We start from the raw sequence: 18,961 nt of genomic DNA, 5'->3' as shown, positions 1-18,961 counted from the left end.
GTTTCTGCTTTATAACAAAGTGAGTCAGTTATACATATACATATACCCCCATATCTCTTCCCTCTTGCGTCTCCCTCCCTCCCACCCTCCCTATCCCTCTAGGTGGTCACAAAGCACCGCTGATCTCCCTGTACTATGCGGCTGCTTCCCACTAGATATCTATTTTACATTTTAAACCACTATGTTTTAAAAGAAAGTTCTGCCTCCTGTTATGTCCACCTTTTGGTCCTGTTTCTATCTCTGAAGTCACACAGGAGGTCTAGTCTTCCTTCTCCATGATGGCCCTCTAATGATGGCTCGTAAGGCTCATCAGGCCTGCTAACCCTCCCAAGTCAACAGGACCTCCCGAGGCCACTTCTGGATCTCCTGGCCCCGGCTTTCCTCCAGCTGGCCTTCTGCAGATTCCTAGCACACCCTCCGAAAACCAAACCTTCTCCACCTGAGCTGTGAGCAGACGCCTTCCTTTCCTTTTGGCATTTAACCACAAAAGGAGACTCTATTTATAAACACTATGTTATCGCAGATTTTTTTTTCCTTTAGTGCTAGGCACACAGTGGGACTATAAAAAACTTGCTGCCTGATTAGATGTTCCCATTCAGCTCAAGTTCTTTAGGGCTTATGCCTCCATGGTCTATTTTGGGATTAAAAGCTCTTAAAAGGGCAAGAACCTTCCCTTACAGTGTGGAAGTCACCCAGCATTGCATCTTAGGGAGCATTAACAGGGATATATGGAAGTCACTGGCACTATTTAGGCTCACAAAACCTACAAGCACCAAGAACATCCAGGGATGCCATCTGAAAACTACAATTCCACAATAGCTTTTCCAGGGGCCCTTGGCCATCAAATTAAAATTATGAATTTGAACAAACTGACATAAATTAAGCATTGGCCTGCAATTGTGTTTATGGCTCTGATCTGTGATATAATGGTCAAAGCCAAAACAATAACAGTAATTGCCCCACAATCACCAATAATATGGGGTGAGGCTTATTACAATGGAAAACACCAAAGTCAGTGAGTATATCTGATATAAAGTAAGACCAGTGGGCTTCCCTGGTAGTGCAGTGGTTGAGGGTTCGCCTGCTGATGCAGGGGACACGGGTTTGTGCCCTGGTCCAGGAAGATCCCACGTGCCGCGGAGTGGCTGGGCCCGTGAGCCATGGCCGCTGAGCCTGCGCGTCCGGAGCCTGTGCTGCGCAACGGGAGAGGCCACAACAGTGAGAGGCCCGCGTACCGCAAAAAAAAAAAAAAAAAAAGTAAGGCCAGTGATGTGGCCTTGGTCAGGTCTCTTAATCTCTCTAAGTAAGCCCTCATTCCTGTGACTCACAGGCACAGGAAGCATTGGTACAAACACTGAATGGGCCATGCATGCTTCACCAGAAAAAGGCTCATTTTTTACTCCCAACACCTTTTCCTTGGAAGATTACTGGGAAGGTCAAATAAAATAATGTAAGTATAAAGTTTTTTCTTTAATTTTATTTTGAAAAGAATATAAATACTTTTATCTGCTAAGAAATAGTAAGTTGCCAAATATTATGTACTTACTATGTACCAGGAATTGTGCTAAGTGCTTTATATTTATTCATTCATTAATTTATTCATTTAACAGGTGAACACAAGAAGCTTCTACTATATGCCAGGTACTATTCCGGGTCCAGGAGATACAGCAGTGAACAAAATAGGCAAGTTCCTTACTCTCATGGTACCTATATTCTAGCAGGAGGGGATAGATAACAAATAATAATACAAATAAAATAAGAAGATATCCAGTAGTGAAAAGAGCTATGATGAAAATAAAACAAGTTGATCAGAGAGTGATTGATGGGCTACTTTTAGACTTGAAGTCAAAGAAGATATAGTGTATTTTGGAGTTTTCTGGCTGCTCAGCACATGAACTCCCTTCCTGTATTTTGGGAACTCCCCATCTAACGAGTCTGGCGGGAGGCAGAGCGCCCTCTCACTATGAAGTGAGAATGGTGGAGTCAAGATTCTCTTTCTGAGGCTCCCTTACACCTGCAGTGTGTGCATATGGCCCAGGCTATGCCAACAGACACATGAGCCCCAGACCTTAATTGGGATCTGCTGTCAACGAATCAGAGGATCATGGAAAGTCCATGCTGGCAGGAAGAGGTGCTATAATTGCCATTAAGGTCCAGTCAGCTGGCGGTGGTGTAAGCTATATAAGTGGCAGCAGTGACCTCATGGACTGGTTCCGTGAATCATTCTGGCTGTGGGTCCTGGATGCTAACCAGTTTCCCTTGTTGCAGCCCATTCTTCAAGCCTGCTCTGTGGCCTTCTCTGATATTTTGTGAGTTTCCCTAATATCCTTTCAGAATTGGTTTCTGTTGCTTACAACTACAAATCCTGCCTGATACAGAGGGGCCCTCTGAGAAGATGACATTTAAGCTGAACCGTGAATGACAAGAAATCGCGAAGAACTAGGGGGATACACTTCTGAGGAGAGAGACAACTAGTGCTAAGATTAGTTCAAAAAGCTTGTATGGTAGATGCTACTATCGTTTTATAGATGAAGAAATAGAGTCATAGATGTGAGACAATTTCCACAATGTCACACAGCTAGTAAACTGGAGGTGGAGCTGGGACTCAAACCTAGAACTGTATGGATACTCTTAATTACTAAGTATATATGAATAAATTACTACAGTATGTAATTTCCTAGAATAATGATCACTACGAGAATCCCCAAAAGAGCCAACTAATTTGTCACTACTCATTCATTATTTTTCTTAAAACATAAACTGAGTTTTTACCAAGCACCAAGCACTGTGCTTGACACAAGGGAATAATGAGATGAAAGATATAGTACCTATACTAAGAAAGCAAAGAATCAAAGGCAAGGGACTTTAGGGAATTCCTTGGCAGTCCAGCGGTTAGGACTAGGTGCTTTCACTGCTGAGGGCACGGGTTCAATTCCTGGTGGGGGAACTAAGATCCCACAAGCCGCATGGCGAGGCCAAACATAAAAGAAAAAAATAAAAAAACAAAGGCAAGGGACTTTCGCTAATATTGGTGTGTGGCTTGGAAATACTAAAAGGAACAAGGGAGGTAAAAGCAGAGAAACCAGGCTAGCAAAAACCACTACAATTCAGGTAAATGATAAAATGGAAACTGGGATTTAAAACAATATCAGACTGGTAGGCAGAGGTTTAAAACCCCAAATGTCAAATTTAACACAACTACTGCTCAGTTGGTATTTTGGTAAACATTTCCATTCCCATCCTGAGAAGAAATGATAGCACACTGGAAGATGGCTCATTCTGGAGCACAGCCCACCCTCTCCTCTCTTAAGGGCAACAGTGCCTTTCCACAAACTTTTAGAGGCAGGCAAGCATAACTGGAAACACTTCTAAGCAGAGATTATTTAAAAGGCTCACCTCAGGAGAGAAATACGCTCAAATATACAGGGGGCATAACTTGTTTCATACTTCAGTCCAAAGTCTCTCAAATACAAATAATCAGAGCAATAAATTAAAGTTATTTGAATATTAGGAGATTTAATCATGGTCAAAAATTTTTTTTTTTTTTTTGCGGTACTTGGGCCTCTTACCGTTGTGGCCTCTCCCTCTGCGGAGCAGAGGCTGCGGACGCGCAGGCTCAGTGGCCATGGCTCATGGGCCCAGCTGCTCCGCGGCATGTGGGATCCTCCCGGACCGGGGCACAAACCCGTGTCCCCTGCATCGGCAGGCGGACTCTCAACCACTGCGCCACCAGGGAAGCCCCATGGTCAAATTTTAAAAGCATTATTTTAAGGAAGGTTAGGAAATAGTCAATTCTATAAAGAACTCATAAATATGAAATGATACGAATGAAAGACTGGAATTGGCAAAAGGAAGTTATATATATTATATATGATTAAACACTAGAAAAGACTACATCAAGGGGATTTCTATCTCTGGTGCAGTATGCAAATTACATAATGCTCAGTTCTGCTGAGGGGCAAAAAGACAGAAATAAGTGACTTCAAGAATCCATAAGGTGGGGACTTCCCTGGTGGTCCAGTGGCCAAGACTCTGTGCTCCCAATGCAGGGGGCCCGGGTTCAATCCCTGGTCAGGGAACTGGATCCCACATGCCGCAACTGAAAGTTCGCATGCCACAAGGAAGAGTTCGCATGCCTCAACTAAGACCTGATGCAGCCAAATTAAAAAAAAAAAAAAAAAAAAAAAAAGGAATCCATAAGGTAAAAATTTCAATGCCTATTTTGCCAGGCACTATGCTAAACTTTGAAAATACAGCAAAGAACAAGCCGAACACAGACCCGACTCTTCAAGAGCACACAATATAGTTGTCATTAATTGTATATCAATGGCACCAAGGCTACTGTAATCAGAGCTCCAAAGAGGGACTGAAAAAGGCTAATTTAACCAAATGACCAAAATGAATAGCTAGGACAGTAAATTCAGAAGGAACAACATGGAATAATAAATTAAATTTTATTTATACTCATTTATTCATACATCTTAGAAGAGAGCACAAAAATGACAGTAGGGGAAACAAACTAAACATATAACAGTAGAGCTAGACAGACAACTGGGAAGTCAATAATGAAGAATAAGGACATTAACAGACCACAAGCAACTTTTTTTTTTGGCTGAGTCACATGCCTTGCGGGATCTTAGTTTCCCAACCAGGAATTGAACCCTGGCCACCACAGTGAAAGTGCCGAGTCCTAACCACTGGAGCACCAGGGAATTCCCAGACAACAAGCAACTTTTAATGTATCTTCTTCATCCTAAGGATAGCACAGTTAATGAATAAACCCTGATTTTCACACTTAAAGCTCTAATAACACTGAGGGCTAATTTGCTGGCAGAACGTGAAAGCTCAATAAAAACTTCCTCTAGCTAGAATACAAAGGTTTAGGAATGGCATTTACTTGTAATTCAGGATATTGCAGGCAAACTCTAGCTGATACTAAATGGAAAAGAGGAAGAAGGAAGCCAGCTTCTAGGAGTCAGGAATATGAGAAATATAAAAATACCTAAGGCACAAAGGAAAAGATATGATTTAATGTTTTGCAGAGCACAGGCTCCGGACACGCAGGCTCAGCGGCCATGGCTCACGGGCCCAGCCGCTCCACGGCATGTGGGATCTTCCCAGACGGGGGTACGAACCCGTGCCCCCTGCATCAGCAGGCGCACTCTCAACCACTGTGCCACCAGGGAAGCCCTGATTTAATGTTATAAAGAAAATATGAGCTGCTATGCAGATGTTACACCTTCTAAAAGGTATTCTATTCCCAGAGCTCTAAAATGCCTAGAACTTAACACCATCCCTTCCACAAACTTTTTTTTTTAACATCTTTATTGGAGTATAATTGCGTTACAATGGTGTGTTAGTTTCTGCTTTATAACAAAGTGAATCAGTTATACATATGTTCCCATATCTCTTCCCTCTTGCATCTCCCTTTAAAGAAAATATGAGCTGCTATGCAGATGTTACACCTTCTAAAAGGTATTCTATTCCCAGAGCTCTAAAATGCCTAGAACTTAACACCATCCCTTCCACAAACTTTTTTTTTTAACATCTTTATTGGAGTATAATTGCGTTACAATGGTGTGTTAGTTTCTGCTTTATAACAAAGTGAATCAGTTATACATATGTTCCCATATCTCTTCCCTCTTTCGTCTCCCTCCCTCCCACCCTCCCTATCCCACCCCTCCAGGTGGTCACAAAGCACCGAGCTGATCTCCCTGTGCTATGCGGCTACCTCCCACTAGCTATCTATTTTAGTTGTGTATATATGTCCATGCCACTCTCTCACTTTGTCACAGCCCACCCTTCCCCCTCCCCATATCCTCAAGTCCATTCTCTAGTAGGTCTGTGTCTTTATTCCCATCTTGCCGCTAGGTTCTTCATGACCTTTTTTTTTCTTTCTTTCTTAGATTCCATATATATATGTTAGCATACGGTAGTTTTTCTCTTTCTGACTCACTTCACTCTGTATGACAGACTCTAGGTCCATCCATCTCACTACAAATAACTCAATTACGTTTCTTTTTATGGCTGAGTAATATTCCATTGTATATATGTGCCACATCTTCTTTATCCATTCATCTGTTGATGGACACTTAGGTTGCTTCCATGTCCTGGCTACTGTAAACAGAGCTGCAATGAACATTTTGGTACATAACTCTTTGGATTATGGTTTTCTCAGGTCATATGCCCAGTAGTGGGATTGCTGGGTCGTATGGTAGTTCTATTTTTAGTTTTTTAAGGAACCTCCATACTGTTCATTCAATTTACATTCCCACCAACAGTGCAAGAATGTTCCTTTTTCTCCACACCCTCTCCAGCATTTATTATTTCTAGATTTTTTGATGATGGCCATTCTGACCGGTGTGAGATGATGTCTCATTGTAGTTTTGATTTGCATTTTTGTAATGATTAACCACAAACTTTTAACTTAGGCTACTGGGAAACTTTCTTCAATGGGCACATCTTTGTATAGTTACAAAGGAAGCTAATAAAATTCAACTAACAGTTAAATGTGGAGGAATTAATCTCGTACTTCAAAATGAAAAGGGTACCAGTAATATAAGAGCCTAAGGTTAACAAACCCTAGAAGAAAGTACATCTGGAGAAGATTACTCATCTAGAACCAAGGATTGAATTGGTAATATCCAAACAAACATGAGGAACCACCCATTTCAGGTGTGCCATAGTCCTTGTTTAGGCTCTGGCTAACGCAGCAGAAAGAGAAGCAGACTTGAAATACTTAGGCACCTGGGCCTGAATTTCAGCTCCGTAGTTGTGCAAGTTACTTAATGTTTCTGAGTTTCAATTTCCTCATTTGTAAAATAGGGATACTAACCTACTTCAATGGATCTTTGTGAGGAATAAATGATGAAATATATATGAAAGTACAAAATATATACCTGGATCGTGGTAGGTGCTTAATAGACTTCCACCAAACCTGAATTCTACTAAGACCTGATAACTCCTGTCATCTATACTCACTGGCATGGTTACAACATTTCTTCCATATTTCATTCCCTACCAGAGAAACAAAGCTGACACTCAGGATTCCACTGCAGATGGTGGGACACAGAGAATAGGATGTCTTTATCACCTCTGCTAGCTTTGAAATGCAAGGTCAGGAGGAAAAAAAAGTGACTTTGTTAAAAACAAAGAAACTCGGGCGTTCCTGGTGGCGCAGTGGTTGAGAGACTGCCTGCCGATGCAGGGCACACGGGTTCGTACCCCCGTCTGGGAAGATCCCACATGCCGCGGAGCGGATGGGCCCGTGAACCCTGGCTGCCGAGCCTGCGCGTCCGGAGCCTGTGCTCCGCAACGGGAGAGGCCACAACAGTGAGAGGCCCGCGTACCAGTAAGCAAAACAAAACAAAACAAAACAAAGAAACTCCATAAGAAAACGTGTACAAGAATGCACATAGTAACATTATTCACAATAGGTAACAGGTAGAAACCACCAAAATGTCCATCAACTGATCAATGGATAAACAAAAGGTGGTTTATCCATACAATCAAATGTTATTTGGCCAGAAAAAGGAATGAAGTACTGAGACATGTCTACAACATGGATGAAACTTGAAGACATTATGCTAAGTGAAAGAAGCCCACATATCATATAAGTCCATTTATATAAAAAGTCCAGAATAGGCAAATCTATAGAAATAGAAAGTACATTTGTGATTTCTTGGGGCTGGAGGGGACAGGAGGTAGAGGGGTGATAACTAAAGGATATGTTTCCTTTTTTTTTAATTGAACTGAAACTCACGTAACGTAAAATTAACCATTTAAAGTGTACAATTCAGTGATATTTAGTACATTCACAGTGTTGTGGGACCACCCCCTCTAGCTAATTCCAAAACATTTCCATCAACCCAAAAGAAAACCTCATACCCATTAAGCAGTCATTCCCTATTCCCTCCTCCCCCCAGCACCTGGCAACTACTAATTTACTTTCTGTATCTATGGGTTTATCTATTCTAGGTTTTTCATATAAATGGAATCCTACAAGTTGTGGCCTTTTTGTGTCTGGCCTCTTTCACGTATCATAACGTTTTGAGGTTCATCCACGTTGCAGCACGTATCAGCACTTCGTCCCTTTGTACGGCTGAGCACTATTCCATTGCACTGCTATGCCACATTGTGTTTATCCATTCATCTGTTGTGAATAGTGCTGCTATAAACATTCATGTACAAGTCTCTGAGCACTTGTTTGCAATTCTTTGGGGTATATACCTAGGAGTGGAATTGCCGGGTCATATGGTAATTCTATGTTTAACTATCTGAGGAATCGCCAAACGGTTTTCCATAGTAGCTGCACCATTTTACAGCCTCACCAGCCAATGTATAAGGGTTCCACTTTCTCCACACCCTCACCAACACTTTTTTTTTTTTTTTAAATTATAGCCATCTTCGTGGATGTGAAGTCGTATTTCACTGTGGTTTGGAGTTTCTTCTTGAGGTGATAAGTATGTTCTAAAATTGACTGTGGTGATCGTTGCACATCTGTGAGTCTACTAAAAACCAATGAATTGTATACTTTAAATGTATGAATTATATGGCATACGGATTATATCCCAACAAAGTTATTATATAAAAGAAAAAAGGAGGGATTCCCTGGTGGCGCAGTGGTTGACAGCCCGCCTGCCGATGCAGGGGACACGGGTTCGTGCCCCGGTCCGGGAAGATCCCACATGCCGCGGAGCGGCTAGGTCCGTGAGCCATGGCCACTGAGCCTACGCTTCCAGAGCCTGTGCTCCGCAACGGGAGAGGCCACAACAGTGAGACGCCCACGTACAGAAAAAAAAAAAAAAGGAACTACTAATACAGGCAACAACATGGAAGAATCTCTTAGATCCTGAGCAACAGAAGCCAGACGTAAAGTACATACTGTATGATTCCATCTATATGAAGTTCTAAAACAGGCAAAGTATAGTTTAAAAAAAATCAGAAATGTTGCCTGGGTGTGTGGAGATTGGCAAGAAAAGTACACCAGAGAACTTTCTAGAGTGATAGAAGGCTCTCTATATATTGATGGGAATATGATTTCACGGATATTGGAGGTATGTTCACATGGGTATATCCATTTGTTAAAATTACACAATCAAGATTAGTGTGTTTTCATGTTTCTAAATTTCACCTAAAAAATAGAATGAGTGGGTGGAAAGCAGGGGAGGTATAGGTGAAACAAGAATGGCAGGATGGGGGGCTTTCCTGGTGGCGCAGTGGTTGAGAGTCCGCCTGCCGATTCAGGGGACACGGGTTCGTGCCCCGGTCCAGGAAGATCCCACATGCCGCGGAGCGGCTGGGCCCGTTAGCCATGGATGTTGACAGTTATTGAGATAGGATGATGAGTACATGGCGGTTTATTATACTCTTCTACTTTGTATACATTTGGAATTCTCTCTAATAAAGCCCTTTTAAAAATCTTTCTTTCCGGGAATTCCCTGGCCATCCAATGGTTAGGACTCCGCGCTTCTACTGCCGGGGCACCGGGTTCGATTCCTGGTTGGGGAACGAAGTTTCCACGAGCCTCATGATGCGGCAAAAAACGCCACTTTTTTTCCTATTATAGAGTCATTCAAAACATGGAAGACTGCTTAATGAAATGGAAAAACCATTCACCATTTTAGTTTAAAAATTAGGTTTAAGACATATATATAGCCATCCCAGCCTTGGGGGAAGAAATACAAACCAAAAAATGTACATATGTAATGCAATAACAAGAAGGATATGCACCAAAATTGTTAGCCAGTGGTCATGTCTCTGGTAGGACAACAGGCGATATATTTTTCTTTCTGTTCCTGTGTATTTTCCAAGTATTCTACTGTTAAGTTTTATTGTTTTGTGTTAATGTGGAAAGTCATTAGAAACTAGCTTTGGATGGAAAGAAACTTGAGTTTGAATCTGGCTCAACCACACACTAGGTTGCGTTCTTGGGCAATACTGTTTACTTTTTTTGTGTGTGTGTGGTACAAGGGCCTCTCACTGTTGTGGCCTCTCCCGTTGCGGAGCACAGGCTCCGGATGCGCAGGCTCGGCGGCCATGGCTCACGGGCCTAGCCGCTCCGCGGCATGTGGGATCTTCCCAGACCGGGGCACGAACCCGTGTCCCCTGCATCGGCAGGCGGACTCTCAACCAGTGCGCCACCAGGGAAGCCCCCAAACTGTTTACTTTTAAGCTCCTGGGTTTTTGGTTTTATTTTTGTTTTTACCTGCTATATAGGTATATGTAATAATATCTATCTCACAGGGTTATTGGGAGCATTAATGAGGTAATGCATTGTAAAACACTTAGCACAATACCTGGCACATGATAATTCAAGAAACACTGGCTGTTTTTTCAACTGTTACACAGAGATAATGGTTGTACCTACCTCAGGGCTGTTGTGAGGATTACATGGGATAACTGGCACACTGTAAATACTAAGTGTGAGTGACAGTATTATTTTCAATAAGAAAAAATCATTTAAGAAAAGTCGCCTCTCAAAAAGTTAAACTTAGAGTGACCATATGACCCAGAAATTTTACTCCTAGGTATCTACTCCAAGAGAAATGAAAACCTATGTCCGCATGAAAACTTGTACATGAACACTCATAGCAGCATTGTTTATAATATCCCCAAAGTAGAAACAACTGAAATGTCCATCAATGGATAAATAAAATATGGTATATCCATATATGGAATATTATTCTTCCATAAAAAGGAATGAAGTACTGATTCATGCTGAATCAAGGAATTAAGGAATGAAAAAAGGAATGAAGTACTGATTCATCCATAACATGGATGAAACTTGAAAGCATTGTGTTAAGGGAAAGAAGCCAGTCCCAAAAGGCCACATATTGTATGAATCCATTTATATGAAATGTCAAGAATAGAAAAAGCTATAGAGACAGAAAGTAGATCAGTGGTTGTCTAGTGTTGAGGGAGAAGATGGGATGATTGGGGGTAGGCAGTGATAGCTAAAGGGTATGGGTTTCTTTTGGGGGGTGATGAAAATGTTCCAGAATTAGATATTGGTGATGGTTGCACAACTTTGTAAATATAATAAAAAGCGTAGATTTGCACACATTAAGAGGGTAGGTTTTATGGTAAGTAAATTATATCTCAATTGTAAAGGAGGAAAAGTCCCAAAACACCTTCTTCTTTTCTCGACCTCAAAATGACAACTTATGAAAAGAAAATTTAGTTCTCACCCTTTCCTTCATCTGTCTCCTAACTTGAACAGTAGTTATTTATGTGGCTTCTCTTCCTTAAAAGACTAAAAGCATCCTGAGGGCCAGCTCTTCATCTGATTCATCTATTGATCCTCCTGGGTCCCCAAGGAGTGATGTGGGCTTAGCAGGTACCAATAAATACTGGCTGAATGAATAACAGCATGACTACCTTGCATACAAACAGTATTTTATCCCTATCAGAATGCTTTTGTTCATGCTTTTCATTTGAACCTCACAACAATCTTGTGAGGAAGCTCGAAAGTTATTATCATCCCCATTTAACAAAGGAGAACTGAAGCACAATGCTATGCGGTACTGAGGAAGAAGCACTAAACCAGGATTAGGGTCTTGTGCTCCAGGCCAAGATCTGCCTCTAACTGGCTGTGTGACTCTGAGTATGACATTTCATTCCCTCAGCCTATTTACCCATCTGTAAAATGAGAGGTAGACTCTGAGATGAGCTGCAAAACCCGTTCCAATGCCCTTATCCCATAATTCTAAGGACACACTGCTAGGCAGCAGTAGAGTGGAGATGGAACCCAAGTCATCTGTATTCTCTTTCCTCTGGACTTGCTGCCTACCACTGCAGGGAGGTGCTCCCATTGAGTGACAGCTGACCCCCTTTCAACATTCTGAATTATGCAAAAGATGTATGCAAGTTTCCCTTCACTCTATTTGCGATGGTTTTCCTACTGAAGCAATCCTATAGGAAAAAAAAAAAAGCACTTCCAATGCATAAAGGTAATTGGAACTAGTATAATAAAATAAAAAGAGTTGGGCTGTGGAGTCCGACAGACCTAAAGTTCAATCCAGTTCTGCCACCTACTTTCTGTGTGACAGCATTTCTAAACCTCAGTTTCCCAATCTATAAAACAGAGATGATGGGACTTCCCTGGTGGTCCAATGGGTAAGACTCCACGCTGCCAATGCAGGGGGCCCAGGTTTGATCCCTGGTCGGGGAACTAGATCCCACATGTATGCCTCAACTAAGAGTCTGCATGCCAGAACTAAAGATCCCGCATGCCTCAACTAAACATGCTGCAACGAAGATCTCGCTTGCCACAACTAAGACCTGGAGCAGCCAAAAATAAATAAATAATTAATTAATTAAAAGAAAAACAGGGATTGGGCTTCCCTGGTGGCGCAGTGGTTGAGAGTCCGCCTGCCGATGCAGGGGACACGGGTTCGTGCCCCGGTCCGGGAAAATTCCACATGCCACGCACGGAGCGGCTGGGCCCCTGAGCCATGGCCGCTGAGCCTGCGCGTCCGGAGCCTGTGCTCCGCAACGGGAGAGGCCACAACAGTGAGAGGCCCTTGTACCGGAAAAAAAAAACAAAACAGGGATGATAAAGCCTACCTTCACAGACTGATGAGGAATGGAAGAGCCACATATGTAAAATGCCTGACACTGAGCATAGTAAATAATATTTATTGAACATTCTAAACATTTTACAAGTGTTATCTGACAGACTCCTCATAACAGCCCTGTGAGACAGGTACTACTATTATCCTCATTTTATAGATGAAGGATCTGAGGCATGGAGAAGTTAACTTGCCCAAAGTTACAGTAATTAAATGAAGAGTCAAACTAGATAGCTTAACTCCAGGACCCAGGCTGTTGGCCACTAAAAAAGAGTTACTACTATTACCTTTAATCAGACCACATCCAAGCAGTCTTCCCCAATAGAAACTTTGTCTCTTACCGTTTCTTAGGGTTAGGCTAAGGAATCAAAATCACCTTGACTCTGCTGGTCTCAAACACAAATTTAAAGATTGCATTTCAGGGTCATGGACTAAGTTGGCACAAGGACATCATCTGAGAAAGGTGTGGATGGTAGGACAAGCCCATTGGCAAAGCATCTTTGGAAAAGTTCTCTGCCATCTTTGAGGCTCCTGGCTTAAATGATTCCATATGGGGCTGACTGAAGCTTTCTCTGTGGAAGGCCATCCTAAGAAATGCTTCACTTGTGGGAGGCTCTGGATGAAAACTCACCTGGATGTCTTCTCTGCCTGTATGGTTCTGTATCGCAATTTGGGTTTTGTGAAAAATTTTCCTGATGTTTTCAGAGCTTTACTTTTCAGTGATCATAGATAATTTATCTGCCTTCTCCTAGGGCCACAATTACTTTAAGGTAATGGAAGGGAACAGAAAGAGAAATGGAGGCATATTCTGATAATGCTATCCTTTCTCAATGTATTCAAGAGCATCCACAGTCTTGCATTTTGCCTTTAACTTGCAGCTTTCCAAATCCTGCCACAACTCAAAGTACCTTTTCAAGGGGAGCCTTTTAAGTTTTGCCCCCTAGCTTTACTCCTAGCAGAAAGGTCAAGGAAAACTAAGCCAATCAATTTGGAAATGCTTCCTTTCTGATTCATTTGCAGCTGTGTTACATCCAGATGTCTGACTCAAGAGGGAACCAGGTAAGTCACTGGCACCCAAACACTCAGGCCTCAACTGATGAAGCTCCCTGACCAGAAACACCTGCCTCCCATTCTGATAAAGGCTCTCTAAAAGGTTCAGGAATAAGCACAGTTTTATGCTTTCCGAAAACAGAATCTGGGGGTTACGAACAAGGACAAAATTTTACCAAGGTCCTGATCCTAACACTGTCTCTAGAGAGCTTGTAGATAGCTACCTGGGCAAGGACTGATCCTGCTCTGCTCCCTTCCCCAAGAAAATGGGGTTAATACCTCCCCAGATGGCTACAGGGAGGATTAAGGGTTATTATTCTTGGCATCCCGCTCTGTCACAGCTCTAGCAGTTGTGACCTTGTTCACCCTAAAATAAGACATTAAATATAAAAATGCAAACAGTGATCCCTGAATCTGATTCTACAATAGGGTGAGAATTTTCTTTCCACACAGCTTCTGACACTGCCTCCAATACTCCAACCTGTTGGCTGAATACTCCTCTTATTCAGGCCTCAAGTTTTTAAGGTATTAGTTACTAATGCCACAAAGCCCTTTGTGGAGTCAGCAGCTGTTACTAATAGCACCAAGAATGAACCCCAGGACTCTCAGGGTTTCAGTCAGGCCTGAATTCAACCTGAAGAAACCAAAGTGGCACCCCTTTACCCCCAAACCCAGGCTCTTGGGGGCAAAAGATGAGATCTAGTGAAAAGCATGTATTACATCATTTAGTCCTTATATACCCACTGTAATGTAGGTGCTCATTTCACATATGAGGAAAGTATAGCTCAGAGAGAACATGTGCTTTACTCTAGGTTACACAGCTAAGAAGGTGCAGACATAGGTTCAAATATCAGCCCTACTACTACTAGCTGTGTAACCTCCAGCATATTTTTCAACTTTCTGGACCCTCAGTTTCCTCATTTGTAAAGTGGAAATAGTGATAATACTTACCTCAGGGGACTTCTGAAGATTAAATGAAATATTGTAGGAAAAGTGTTCAGCAAGTGCCAGGCACAAAGTAGGTATTCAATACATATTAGATTTTTACAGATCAAAATGACAAGAATTTAATATAATAACAGAGTTTAAAATACTGAAAAAAAACCTCAGTTCAATTTAACTACATAAGTATGAACTCCTCTACCATATCCTTGATAAGAAGTGGCAAAGCCTCTGCTTGAATACCTCCAATGATGGGTAACTCACTCCCCCACAAGGCAGCCCATTGTGTTTTTAGAAAGCCAAATTCTCTCCTGTCAAGCCAACATCTACCCTCTTGGAATTTCCATCCTTTGATCCTAGTGCTGCCTTGCAGAATCACACAGAGAAAGTCCAGTTCCTTTTCCAAAGACAGTTCTTCAAGTATGTGTTCCCCCAGGCTCTTAGCTTTGGTCCTTTCAGCCCTTGCTCAAGTGTCACAGTCCCTGAGGAGACAGACCTGGGTCTGAATTCTGATCCTTTCACTTACTAGCTGTGTGACCTTAAGCAAGTTATTTTACCTCTCTGAACCTGTGTCTTCATACGTATAATAGGAAAAACTTTCACTTCACATGGTAGTCATGAAGGTTAAATTAGATAAAGTAAGAACACTACCTAGCACAGAGCGTGACATATACCAGGCCCTCAATAAATGTCAGTCACTTTTTAGGATGTATTCCAGTTAGTAAATATCCCTCAAAGTAAATTAGCCAGAATTAAATGTAACACCAAGGGACTGGTTTCTGATGGCAATTGTCAGGGCTTGGGTTTTTGAAGAGCTTATTAGACAGCTGAGAAGAAAGCACAGCCTAAGAATTATATGGGTTTGGCAGCCCAAAGATGCAGTGGAGAATCTGGAAAGGTGAGGATAAAAGAAGAAAGGAAACAGAATGGATCATTAAACCAGTGGCCCAAAAGAAAAGGTTAAGTATCACCACATTACACGTTGTCTATGACTCCCTCTCTGAGACCCAGGACTGCACACGTGGGCTATACTCCTTAATTCAAAAAGGAGAGAAGAAAAATAAAAATAATTGAAGAATAATTAAAGTCACACTTTTGGGTCTTCCCAGCAGTTGGCCCCTCAAGAGCCACAGATTTTAGCAGAGGGCTTCTTCAGTTGTATCCTTCCAGATTCTGAAGCCCACATGCGTGAAAATACCCTCCATAGGATGTCCCATGAGTTCTTACCAGCTAGAAAAACTGTCAGCTGTTTCACAACTTTAAAACTGGCAAATCGTCAACGTTAACACCATCACCACAATCACTACACATATTCTCTTTCCTTCAGTGACCCCAAGGGAAGGAGTCCCAGGCAGAAATATGAATTGTTGTTCAGTTACTCTTCAGAGTTGACCCAAAGCACTGCTTCTACAAAGTGGGATGTGACTTGAACATAAGTGTCCCCAAAGAGGTTAAGAGGGAAGGACAGCTGGACTCCAGAATTAAGCAGCATGATCACAAACTATGGCAGAAAAGGTTGTTTCCCACCTGCCGATGAAATACAACAAACTGCAATGAAAAAATCCATTGTTAGTCTTAGACTCGGCCCAAAGGAGCCCTACTAATTACTCCTTGGCCTGTGATAGAGGATCTGGTTATCACTATGCTCAATAGCCAAGATTCAATTCAATCCCTTTAAAAATATAATTACAAAGAAGCAGCAGCCAGAATTCAAACCAAAAATATCCTTTAGTAGTTCCTTCAACTTAGTGAACACAGACTGGCCACTCAAGGAGGACTGCAATGTACAGAAAAGCTTAGTGAGGCCACGGGGCATACCTGTGCCCTAGGTGGGGATTTCATAATGCCTTTGAGTCAGGAGGTGACCTCAGAATAATAATCTTCTTCTCAAAACTGTTTCAGGCTTTATTAAAAGGGAAGACTTAACTGCCACTTTGCCCTGATCATCCACCCCATCTTTGGGAAGAATGGGGAAGCTACATCCACACTACCAGGCTTTTAAACTCACTAACTTGAGAGGAAAACTTTTTAAAGTTGCTTTACCACTACCTCAGGAAGTTAAAGAAAGTCATAGAAGGAAAGGCCTTTGGAGGAAATAGTCAAATTAGGTTGTTAGACATTAGTCATAAATCCCGATGCCTCTTTTCTAGAGACCCTAGTAGTACACCTGCAGAAGAGAGAGCCAGAGGGCACTATGCGAATTCAACCTGGCTGGCAAGGGGGCGTCTCACTGCAGCTTTCAGCAACGAGAATTGGATCCTGCTGGGTCGCAGTCTCTCTCCTACTCCACACTTCCCATTTGCCCTTTGAAGTGGGTACTGAATAGCCAGTTCCCAAGTAAAGGCCCTTTGTACGGGCGCTACAGTCGCCTGGTGGAAATACCTCGGCAGAGTTCAGTTTGGTGCCAGGATGGGCCACTGAAGGCATCTGCGGCTGCCAGAAGCCTGGACTGGACACGGGGACGGACACACATACACACACACACAGATGGAAACTAAGAGAGAGCAGGTCAGGTCAACGTTGCCCTCCCGACACTTCCACCTGCCCCCTTCTTCCTGAGACCCGCGCCAGATCAGATGTCAAACAAAAACTCCGCAAAAAAGTCCCGTGATGGGACGACTTCCACCTCTCCCTCGGAAGAGCCTCCCCAAACTCCCAGAGCCTTCCCTCCACGTCCCTGCCAGCCCTCCGTCCCCACCCCGCCCCCGGCCCACTCTGCCCTCCGACCCGGCGAGGCCTGCCCCTTCTCGGGACACCCCGGAGCCCTTAGGCGGACGGGTCCAGGCCCCCGGGCCGGCAGGGCTGGGGCCGGCCCAGAGCTGGCGGCCCGTGTGCCGAGGCTGCCGGAGCCGGTCCTCGCCTCGGCGCCAGCGGAGAGCAGGGGGCGGCGGCTACCCGTACCTGTCAGGCCTCTTCCCAGGACCGGTGGCGGCGCAACTTCAGGAGCCCATGTCCGTCCGGGGGGCCCGGCCCCTCTCCCCGGAGGGGGGGCGCGGATCCCGGGGAGGGGGCTGGAGGGCCCGGGCAGCTCTAGCCCCTTCCCATGCTCCCTGCCTGGCGCCTGGCCGGGGCCGGACAGCGCCTCCGCCCGCCCCTGCGCACCGCCTCACACCCGCGCTCACACACACTCACACTCCCTCGCGCGCTCTCACACACGCACTCCCCTCCCTCCTCCTCCTCTGTTTATCTCCTCCAGCTGTCTGGGGACCCAGGAGAAGCCCAGCACCGCGCCTGCGCCACGCAGTCTCCGCCCCCGCCCCGCGCCTCACAGCCAGCGGCTACGCTACAGAGACAGCGCCCGGCCGTTTCCAGAATGGCGATCAGGGGCCCCTCCACCCCCCGCTCCTGGTCAACGTCTGCTGCCGGCGGCGCCCACTAACCTGCTAGTTGGGGAGCCCCGCATGGCCGCGGCCAATCCGCTTCGCCGCTCGCCAGACCGGCAGCCAGTGGGCGGGCGGAAAAGCCGGGCTAAGCCTGGAGCAACCTGGGAGTCGTAGTTTTTCTCCGTCGAAGAGCTCCCGCAGCGCGGGCTCACCCCGCCCAGTTGCCATTAGTTACCCGGACGCACCTTCCACCCTATGTGCGCGTAAAATGCTCCCTCCTGTCGCTTCTGGGACACTCCCCTCACCCATTGCCCCCAGAGCCCGACACAGTCTCCTAAGAGCCTCCTCAAGACTCCCTCAGAGCCCCTTAATTGGGGACTCTTCAGGCTGGGGCCCCAGGGTCACCCCAGAGCCAAGTCTCACCTTACTTCTTCCTGCTCTGGGGGGCTGCTGAAGTGGTACATTCCTCACTCTTGGCTTCCCGGCCTGAAGGAAGAGCATAAAAGATAATCAGTCTACACCGGGTGGCCTGGAGGGGAGCCAGCCACACACACACACTCTGGGAACACTCAGTTTGTTGGGAGAAAGTTCCATCTGAGACTGCTGGTCCCACCTCTGAAAAAGAGAGGCCGTTCCAGCCTTGTGCGGTCCCAAGGCTGATGCAGGAGACAATTCCTCTCTAAGGAAGTTCCCAAGGTCACAAGGGAGTTATCATGCCTAACTTCTGTAGGAAGAGACCAGGCCCCACCCATGAGGAGCCTTGAGTCAGAAAAGGAAGACATGGTCATCTTTTGAGAATGGAAACTTGTCGCTCACCCACAGGGTGTCATCTGTCAGATAATCATAATTTGCTTTTGTTGAGCGAGTACTTACTATGTCAGTCCTGTGCTGAGTAGAGTTCCTTAGATAGGTACTCTAATATTACTATGTCTATTTTTGCTGTAGAGGAAGCTGAGGCATAAAAGAGTTAAAAAGCAGCTTGCCCAGGGTCACATAGCTGATAAGGAACCAATTTGAGATTCAAACCCACATCTGCCTGACTCTAGAGTTTGAGCTTTTTTTTTTTTTTTTTTT

General features: G+C 44.2%; 1 protein-coding gene across 2 annotated transcripts in view; it reads right to left on the bottom strand.

Annotated features, from left to right (window-relative positions):
- Nucleotides 1-17,841, bottom strand: part of WDTC1 (WD and tetratricopeptide repeats 1) — a 68,656-nt gene extending 50,815 nt beyond the window's left edge. The window contains exon 1 of one of the 2 annotated variants that reach the window (XM_024766757.1): nucleotides 17,466-17,841. The gene's annotated coding sequence lies outside the window, so the exon portion shown is untranslated. The remainder of the gene's footprint in view (nucleotides 1-17,465) is intronic. The other variant, XM_024766756.1, reaches the window with a different exon arrangement.
- Nucleotides 17,842-18,961: the final 1,120 nt, after the last annotated feature.

The sequence above is a fragment of the Neophocaena asiaeorientalis genome, unplaced genomic scaffold, assembly GCF_003031525.2.
Source record: "Neophocaena asiaeorientalis asiaeorientalis breed wild unplaced genomic scaffold, Neophocaena_asiaeorientalis_V1.1 scaffold79, whole genome shotgun sequence".
NCBI classification, from domain to species: Eukaryota; Metazoa; Chordata; class Mammalia; order Artiodactyla; family Phocoenidae; genus Neophocaena; species Neophocaena asiaeorientalis.
Note: the sequence above shows the minus strand (reverse complement) of the source record. Positions and strands in the feature narration are given on the sequence as shown.